This window comes from Hordeum vulgare, chromosome 3H (genome assembly GCF_904849725.1).
Source record: "Hordeum vulgare subsp. vulgare chromosome 3H, MorexV3_pseudomolecules_assembly, whole genome shotgun sequence".
NCBI lineage: Eukaryota > Viridiplantae > Streptophyta > Magnoliopsida > Poales > Poaceae > Hordeum > Hordeum vulgare.
In genome coordinates this window covers 503271294-503281709 of record NC_058520.1, presented here as the reverse complement: position 1 = coordinate 503281709, position 10416 = coordinate 503271294, and positions in this window count along the sequence as shown.

Sequence of the window (10416 nt, the reverse complement as noted above, 5' to 3'; positions counted from 1 at the left end):
CATCCAGCTGTGCAAAACGATGCAGCAGCACTGACATCAACTCGTGACTAATTTCTTTCTTACTAGCAAGCTGATCCCTTATGTCAAGCCCGGTGATCCTAATAAACCTTGGCTCTTCATGTACAAGATAATTCCTGCGTGGGTGGTGGCTATGTGGTATTAGAACATCAAAAGCAGGAAAACAGTACCCCTATACATATCGTGCATGTTTTTATTTTCTTGTGATTTTATGAAGCGTTGTATTGCATTACCTGGCTAGCCCGCTGTGGGTTGCGGACATAAAGAACTGCTCAATTAGCTCAGCGACTCCAGGTTGTGGAGGTATGGGGCGACTTCTCTGCCCCAAGGGGTTTGGAAGCCAGGGCGAGTTACGTACTTCCTGCCAGGAAGGTCAGAACGCCTCTCCCCGAAAACAGTTGTGCTACCATCGTTTGGGAGGTCGATGTACAGTTGGCTGATCGCACGCACATTATTTCTTGCAAACTGGGACACCATGTGCAAAATATGTGTCGTCGCAGTACTTGGTTGCGGTTTGCGACCCGTTTTGGTCTGTTTGCTTGTGGAGGTATTGCCTTCAAAGAAAAAGTGTGTGACATGTTTTATAGGTGCTGGTGGTACGCGAATATTAGCATGTGAATATGATAGTTACCTACGAAAGAGGTGGGGCGGAGACGGTGACCCACACTTACATTGGTCGTCGGCGTTGTGATGTCGCCCTCTGTTAAGGTAGAAAAACAAAAACAGAAAAAAGTGATTACAAAAATGGTGTTGGCACGTGGATGCAGGAAAATATAAATCTTGCGATAGCGTTGAGTACCGTCCATGGCGGAGGAAAGTTTAGGTGGGCATTCAGCAAAGCCACGGGCTGCACAACATGTGCACGTTCGGTTGCGGGCATCTATTATCTTGTCAGCGAATTTCATCAATTCGAGCTGGATCTGGCCTCGTGCGGTCGACGGGTGTGATAGACAGCGAGCATTTATCTCCTTAAGCAACAGTGTGGTTTCATCGCCCGCCTAGATGCATGAAGAAAAAAAGTTAGAGACATCATTTCAGCAAAAAAAACATTATCTGCAAAAATGTCGTAAAAACGACAAGAGAAGTGATGATGTCAACAAGATAACTTACCAGGTGCGGGTATTGGCTGCGTAGGTAGTTGCAGAAATCCGTTAGCCCCAATAGACGTATAGTTGTCGGTGTCAATTCATCAATCATCCGGCGAGCGGGCGTTCCACTGTCGTCAGCCGTTCGAGAAGTCTTAGTTGTGCTACGTCCGTAAGATAAGCTTTGCTCATGAGGGGGGTCTGCTGTATTCCTTGAAGCAGACTGTTCATCATGAGAGTGCTTCGAACGAGCATAGTACACAGTCGAGAGATGGCGTATCTTCAAAAAATGTAGACGTGAGCGTCAGAATGAGTTGAGCAAATTTCCATGAACAAAAAAGATAGGATTCATGCGTTATTGTTGGCACTTACCGGAGCGCTCGCATATGATGTGACCGGCTTACCCACGTCAGTAGCCATTATTATCATTCCTCGGACTGAATTTTGGTCAAATTACTTTACCCTTGGTAGCGAACCATGTTGCTTGTTGTATATCCCAAGGTCGAGATTGTCGAGCAGGAATATCTGTGGCAAAAAAGAAAAAGTTGGGTCAACCTGAATTGAAGGTAAGTGTTAACACTGTTCTGTCGTCAAGTGGAAAATACTGTTTTTTGTACCTGCAGCCATAGGTGGCACCCAACCAAGTTGCTCACAGGTTCCCAGAACGGATATCATTCTTCAACCTCGTCACGCCAGCAAGCATACACTGAATGACGTACTCGCACCAGTTAAACTGCTCTATCGTCTCTGTATTGGCCAATGTCCCAGAAACCAATAGTTGCATAATCATGCTTTGTAGTTGGTGCTAGCACGTGACCCATGATGAAAATAACAAATGCAATTTGAAAGCAATCCTTCTCAAGTTTGCTCGATGATTCAGTGATGTTTCTCATGAGAAAATTTTCAGCTGCACTGAGGCTGTGTACTCCTTTCCGATCCATTCCTAACGTGGACTTTATGAACGTGATCGCCTCCGGCTTTATGTGGCCATCTCGTCCCTTAATATTGCGATGTCCACATGGGATACCAAAAACTTTGTGGACGTCCTCCGGCCAAAACTTGAGTACCTTGTTCTTCGCCAGAATGATAGCGCGCCGGGATGTGCTAACATTGCTCATTGTCCAAGCACTGAATTTCAAATTGAGTTTGTGCAGCATCTAGAGCTCGAGCATGCCGCCAAAACCGATGCTCGTAACAAGGAATCTCTTGAACTCACTGAACGTGTTGACAACTTCGACAACATGCTTGACAGATATGCGAGATGTTGGGGCTGGACAGTCGCCACTCTCTGCTGAATCATCGCTGCGTATGTTGGCAAGTATCTGTAAGTTGGGGTCGGCCGTCTCCGTGTCACAGCTATCTTCATCTGACATGTTTTTTTGTCTGCGAACGTTGGTCGTACAAAATGCAAAAACATGAGCATGCATAATTAAGGTGACGAGTAGAAAATGTCGGCGGAAAATAGAATATGTTACTGAATGAGTTATAGTACGCAGGCTAACTATATCGTGGATTAAAAAAATGTACAGGGAAAAAATTAGCACAAAAGCTACAAAAAAATTGTATGAAGATGTACAAACATGTGAGAATATGAGTGTTGTAGTACATTATAATTTGATTCTTCCGATCTTTTTGGGAAAATCCATGTCTGAGATAAACAACTGTGAATACCTTTGTGGAAAACTGAAACCGTGTTGGATTAAAAATGGTGTGGACCTAGCAAAAATGGCCTTGTAATAATTTCCTCTCCAAGTCTATGAACGCTTAAAAAATAGATCTAAAGAAAGCAAGCAACGATTTCAGAGCTTCCCGTCTGAAAAATCAGGATGGGGAGGGACAGTAAAGAAAATAGATGCATGTAGTACCTGGGGAAAGGCCGACGTCGCCGCCGACCGGAGCCGCTGCCCTGGAGATTAATCGCCGGTTACTCCTAACCCTCCACCCTGCAGTAGCTGGCCGAGGAGGAAAAGGGCCTGGATAAGAGCGGTATGGGGTCGGGGTGGCTGTGAGGGTTGGAAGGGGATTTGGGAGAGGGCACGTTGGTTGGAGTGAGGTACGATTGGTGGGTGTGGGCGGTGTGTTTGCAGGTGGCATCGGAAAAAAAAACTGCCAGCCTACCATTGATGACACATGTTGACATGCCATTTTAATAAAAAAACTGAAAACGGTAAGTTGGCGACCGGAGCAAGGAGGCGTGGATATAAAAACAAATGTAACTCGCACGGTGCTACAAGATCCAGAAAATCTGGGAAAATAAATTAATGGCTAAAGCATGAGCGCATACACCCTGATTTTGGGGAACCAAAAATCAGGCTGGAAAGTGGATTACTGCATACATGAGAACAAGTACGCACAGTACAGACCACGACAATAACGTAAAACGATGAACTCCCTAAATGCTAGGCCCCATCTGCGGTTTAGAACAGAACATAGAGTCCTTGCGTGGACTAAATACATAACTGGGTACACTAGGTACGCTGCTGACAGAAGACTAAATACAGTAAGGCGACGACGACGATGAGGTTGGTTCCAGCCAGCAGGAGCGCCGTGCGTTGGCTGTCGTTGGAGCAGCCGTGGTTTGCGGCGGCTGGCAGAGGTGGAGGTCGATGCATCTACGGCATGACAGGCGCGTGCGCTAGCTGTATCTCCGCCTGGCAGCCGTCCATTGCGTCCTGGGATCGCCTAGATCTGTGTTGAAGTGGGCCAGAATGGTGGAGCGCCAGTGGGTGGTTCATCACCTGAGGCTGAGATATGCTGGCTCGGGTTAGCTCCGGCAGGTAGGTCTCGGTCGACCTCAAGAAGTTGCACAGCCCCGCGTGCATTCATCTCAAAACTTTCGATTAAAAAGGGATGGGGATTTACATGAGTGGCGAACTTGGTTTGCGCACTGGACAAGGACTTACATCTTTGTTCACACACTTGTAAAATCTCTCTCCCCGATGATAAAGGAAGGTGATGATCCTGGATTGGCACCGTGGACACGGTATCAGCGGCAGCACCGCCTCTGCTTGGGAGGAAGATGTTGAGCTAGCCATGTTGGAGATCCGATTCTTGCCATACCAGGATAGAGAAGATAAGGCCACGAGGACCGTGCGTGGAGTCTTCTAGCCGAAGGAGAGTAAACTGTCGGTGCAACAATAATTTAAATGGTATTTAATATGGTGCGTCAGTCGCCGTCTACCGTCGCACGTCTGGTCCGTGGCGCATGAGTGTGTTCTCCATCTGTCCCTGCGTTCGCGACGGACGGAAGTTGCATTGAAAGCGACCGGCGCGTCCGACACCGTGTGGGAAAAGCTTGAAATATCTCTTGAAATACAGTGTATAATACGTGTGGCGATGCGAATCTGGACGGGAAACTAACGGCTATGATAACGAGTGTATCTGAGCCCGAGCTCAGAATAGCTCTTTCGTGAAGAAAGTCCTTATTAGTACAAATACATGTATATTTCTTTTTTTGTGCACATTTTTTTTGTTAGAAATAAGTTTACCTGTCACAGTATTTCATCTTCTCATAGCTTTCAGGATTGATATAAATCTTTGCGGCATCGCTGCAACTTATTGTTGGACGCCCTATATTAATTCTATGGTGTCAAAATTTATAGTAACGTAAATCAGAGTTGTTTAGACAGTATTTTCGTGGAAGCATATACTTGGGAAGCATACCTAGGTAGCTTTTAATGAGAGTACCAACGAAAAGCATTATAATAGGCTTCCTATGGCCACGGTCATACAGATCGTCGGCCTGAAAGGCAGTTGCATGGTCCCCCATAGTGCAACATCCATAATATTACCACTGCATGATTTATCTTTTAATTGGTACGTGTAAGAGTTATAGAATAATAGATACCATGTTTTGTTACATGAGAAGGCTTACTCAATATCTGTTATCTGGAGGTTTCTCTTATGAGAATCTTGGCCTCGACCAGGTAGGCGAACCCTTTAAGAGATCTGAGATTGCTGAAAGTATTTCAATTACATCTGTACATCAAAAAGTAGAGTATTGTAATTTCTAAAAATATAGTCACACAGGAATCCATAAGAGGTAAGAAATTTGTATGCATTTACAATAGTATAATTTCCTTACCTATAAAGGAGTCTGTTTTCCCAACCATAGAGAGTAGAAGCTTAAAATCGTTGAGTGGATACGCATAGCGAGGATAATCTTCAGGCACATCTTGTTGAACTTCAACTTTTGACCATGGAGTTATTTTCATCATGAAACTTCCTTCGACAACCTTGTACTTGTTCTTTGTTGTATTAACAAAGAAATCCTTGACGAGACAAACATTATCCTCTTTTTAGTTTTTCTCTCAATATATCTGCATGTATGGTCTGTATTTCACCATACATCCGGTTTCTCTGTATCAAAAATCAATATAAATCATAGGTACAATATATTATGTAGACTATAATTGAGTCCATTTAATTTTTTGTATACCTGCTCATCGACAAAGACGATGTCAACATGCGCTAATTGATTGTCCTTGTGAAATTCCCATACACGAGCTACGTGTGCATGCACGGTTACACGCCTCAGTGATAGTGTTCAAATCAGACAAAAGGAGGACCTTCAATTTGAGCAAATGTATAGTTAGGTCAAGCACAAATATTAAACAACATTAATTATGAAGGTGAGACCAAACCTGAGCAAAAGCAAGTGCGGTGCTAACATTTATTTGTAATGTACATATGATAATGACCTTCATTTGGTACTAAATATAACTGAGTAGGAAGACATATTTGTAGAAAGAACATTTTATTTGCTGTATTGATATAAAAAAGTTTATGTATAGTGTACATTGATAATTTTTACAATATTGTTATTGTGTAGCAGAAAGTACTTCATGATATACAACGTTTGATGTAATATCATTTGAGTCATCATTATTGCTATTAATTAGTATTTTTAGACCTTTTCTTGATGTGACTTTTAAAATTTCCACATACAATTGTCCATGTGTGAAAACTGGTTTTTCCAAATAAATACCAACAGATTCAAGAGTCTGTCCTTGACTTCTGTTAATTGTCATTGGTAGCAGAGGCGTAGAGGATACTATCGTCTCTCAAGAACAAAAAGATATTTTGATTTCTTAGACAGCAACGTAATCCTAGGAATGTAAACTGTTCGGCCAATATGAGATCATGTCATTATAGTAGCTTCTACTATTCGAGTTGCCAATCGTGTAATGATCAGTCTTGTTCCGTTACATAGGCCAATGGTCTGGTCAATGTTCCTAAGCAGCATGACAGGACATCCAACCTTAAGGACCAATCTATGGTGTGGAAAATTGCTTATTTTAATAGCATTCAGATATTCAATATTATAGAGTTCATCAAAGTCACCTAGCTTGTCATTTACTTTTGAAATAGAATCACAGCTTAAATATTCAAAAGGTTCAGTTGGTACCATCTCTAGTGCAAGCATATTTATGTCGTCAACTGTTTCATTGTTTGGACAAACTATAGCGCGGTTTTGTAAATATTGTTGATCACAAAATTTTGTTTCTATACCTCCATACACAACATTGATAATGGCAGACATTTTGTCTTCACCACCCTTTATAAATAAGTCATGAGGTATCTTAATTTTGTCTTCACCTGTACTACTATTACTTTTTTCTCACAAGCCGTACCATCCCCAACACCTAAAACCCATTTACTAAATTCTTCCAATTCTTTCTACGGGGAAGGAAGTAAATTAGGATTGGATAGCCTCATGTTAACATGCAACTTTAAGATGCGAATATAATTCCACAAAGGTGAGTTTGTTATTGTTGCAGATACAATTTCAAAACGTGATCCACCCTCTATAACATGTAATATCTGTCTAAAGTCACCTCCTAGGACAACCGGAATACCACCAAATGGAGTTGTTGCTGCTATTTCACTTGTTGGTGTTAGAATATCTCGTAACGTTCTATCTAGTGTTTCAAAACAATGTCTATGTGTCATAGGAGCTTCATCCTAGATAATAAGAGAGCATTCTTTCATTAGGTCGGAAAGGTTTGTCCCCCTTTTTATGTCACATAAGGTGGTCTCATCAATATCTATTGGAATTTTGAATTGTGAGTGGGCCGTTCTTCCACCTTGTAAGGGAAGGGAAGCTACACCTGAAGATGCAACTGCTAAAACTATTTTTCCCATAGAGCGCAAGTATGATATTATCGACTTCCATACAAATGTTTTTCCTGTGCCACAATGCCCAGAAAGAAAGAAAAAACCGGGCCTTTCATTCATCACACATCCGATAATTTCACCATATGCTTTCCTTTGATCCAAATTTAGTTTTGATGATAATCCAGCAGATGTTTCTTTAAGTTGAGCTAAATCATATGAGCATTCGTCCTGAATTAATCTATTTATTTTATTTCCATCATTATTTGCACGAGGCTGTGGCAATTTGAAATTTGCAATTGATGATCCATTTCGCAAAAACACTTCGTTTAATTCATCTATTAGCATATCTTGCAGCTGGTCAGGAGGCAATTGAAAAGATGGGTTATTTAGCATAACACGGAATTTGTGTTGTATATCATCAGACAAGTGGGCAGCAAATTTGTTGTAAAACAATCGTTCATTTTCAATTTGCAACACAAAATCATGGTAACGAATAAATGCCTAAGCTGGGATGACGTTGCCCATATTAAAGCCTCCTCAAATGCGGCATACCACTTTGTATCATCACCTAACAACCCCCGGGCTGAACATGCCTCTTTAAATGTATCATGTGTGATACCATTGTATGTTCGTAAATCCTCAAAACTACATGCACCTTTTACAATCATGAGTAGCACCCTAAGGTAGAAACGCTCACCACTTGATGTATGTACATAGTATATGCGACCAATTTTATCACCATTTTTTTCTTTTTCTTCCAAATAGCATCTTTACTATCCCATGTCCACCTACTTGGGAAATCTACATAAGTAAGTTCATGAGCTTCTATATCTTGCTGGTTTGCAACGAACCATTCAGTGTGCATAGTTTTTGTAAACATTTCTGCATTTGACGTGATGCTCTTCAGATTTGTTTTTGATTTATAAGTGACATTGTTCATACCAGGTAAATGGATATCCAAGCGTTCTACAGAGGGCATTTTACAGTGCAAAGGAAATTCAAATAAACGCCAATTTGTTTCATGTGGAACTAAATGCCTACAATCTAAGTATTCTTTTATCCCATCAATTTCTTTTATATTTTGACTGCCAGGTTCATTTCCTTTACCTTTGTCACCAGTACATGTCGATTTCCTCCCCTTAATAGTTTCAAAAAAAATACGTGATCGATCTTTGCCCTTTGTGACATATTTGAAAAGGTATTTAACCACTCTAGTTTTGTTGCACCATTCAACATTGATATGGGCCTGGTATTTTTTAAGAAGGAACATATTATAGGGCACCACATATCGATTGTCAAGACGGTGTCCATTTCTTATAACGTAACGACCATTGTCACGCCGCCTATAAACCGCAAAACCTTCTGAGTCAATTGAAGTTTCATTGTGGAAAGATTTAGGGTAGTGCTTAGAACAGACATTATTCTTCATGCATGGGCAATTTTTATTCATATCACTGCATGGCCCATGCATCATGAATTCAAAAACAAGCGCATATCCTAAAGGGTCTGTATTGACGTCAGGTATTTCGACACTAATGAGGGAGTCTATAGTGCCAAGTGTATCTTTCTTATTTTTGTTCTTAATCCATGCAAGACAGTGCATATGTGGAAGTCCTCGTTTTTGGAATTCATTGCTATGTAGTAGAGCTGATATTGGACCAAAAACTTTACCCTTTTTAATTTTCTTGATGACCCTATCATGTTTCTTTTTATACACCCTATTAACAATATTAGGTCGGTCAGAAGGGTACTGTCCAGGTTCATAACCAAGTGCTTCACTAATTTCTACCCATTTTGTATTGCAGGTGAAGGTAATGAAGATGTCAGGCCCACCATAGACACGGCAAATGGCCATTCCATCTTGGTAATGTTGAACGTAGTATCGTTGACCACCTGTAAAACTGCGTGGCAAAACAGTCTTCCGTCCTATTTTTTCGCCATCAATACAGCCTTTTCCTACAGCGTCACTTATTGTTTGGAAATTTTCAGACCTAAGTTCATCTTGTTTACGATTTATAATCCAAAGACGGTTCTCTTCTACGCAAGCATTGCTATCAACCTGAAGCTGAGAGGTAGCTCGGCCACAACATGTGTATGGATTGTACCGACCTTCCTTGTGGTGAAGACAATATGCATAGTAATCAAGCATTGTCAATGTTTTCCGTTCATCTTTGTGTAATTTACCAGCATCATTGTACTGAATACCCAAATGGAATTCAGGATCACGGTGTGGAAATAGTAGTGGGTATTGTAGGGACATAAGTAAATAGTGCAAGTTTGAAATATATTGCGGTCCTTTGTTTTTATCATGCACAATAATATCACGTTTATAGCTGTCAATTGTAAAATCACCAACTATTAACAGAGCAATGTCGTCATGTGTGGGTAAATTATACTGAACATCACTACAATTTTGTGGAGCCAAAATCCTTATTGCTAAACGTTCGTTAGGAAATTCTTTAATTCTGTCTCTAGCTTGCCTGAATTTTTTAACAAACGGGTTTATGTCATCTAACATATGCATCAATGTTGCAACAATTTTTCGATCTAACTCACCATCTAAATCATCTTCTTTGCACAGTGCTTTTATTCTATTTTCGATTTCATTTTCTGTTCCATATATGTACAATTGAGCAAATTTTGGGTTACCATCACGAGGGAGTAATGTACCAATTCTATGGTAAACCTGATCGCTTATTCGGAAAACGTATGGACCATTAACGTCGTTGATCTTTTTGTCTATGTTTGCCCCAAAAGAAGTAAAATTAAATAAGCAATTTTATTGCCTAATATGGTTCATGAATTCACGACTCTCACGACCGCCATTGAAGCGCATAAGGTTTGCAAGTTCTGGAGGGGGTGCTATAAATTGTGGTAAATTTATACGCCCACCACTACAACAACGGTTATATAGGATGTGCCTCTTCTTCCAACTGGACCCTTTATCTACAAGTTCATCCCACCAGAAGAACGCACCACAATGGTGGCATGTATAACAAGGTGGTCCTATACGTGACCGACGATGATATGTAGCTGAATAGGCAAAAGGGCAACAATAAGGAATCCACTTTTTTGTCTACCTATTATGTACATGAAGAGGAAATTATTTTTTTCTGGTAACTATATTACCTTTAAGGGCTTCTGCATACTCTTCACCAAGTGGCAATTTTATGTTGCCAGTTGCATCTCGCAATGG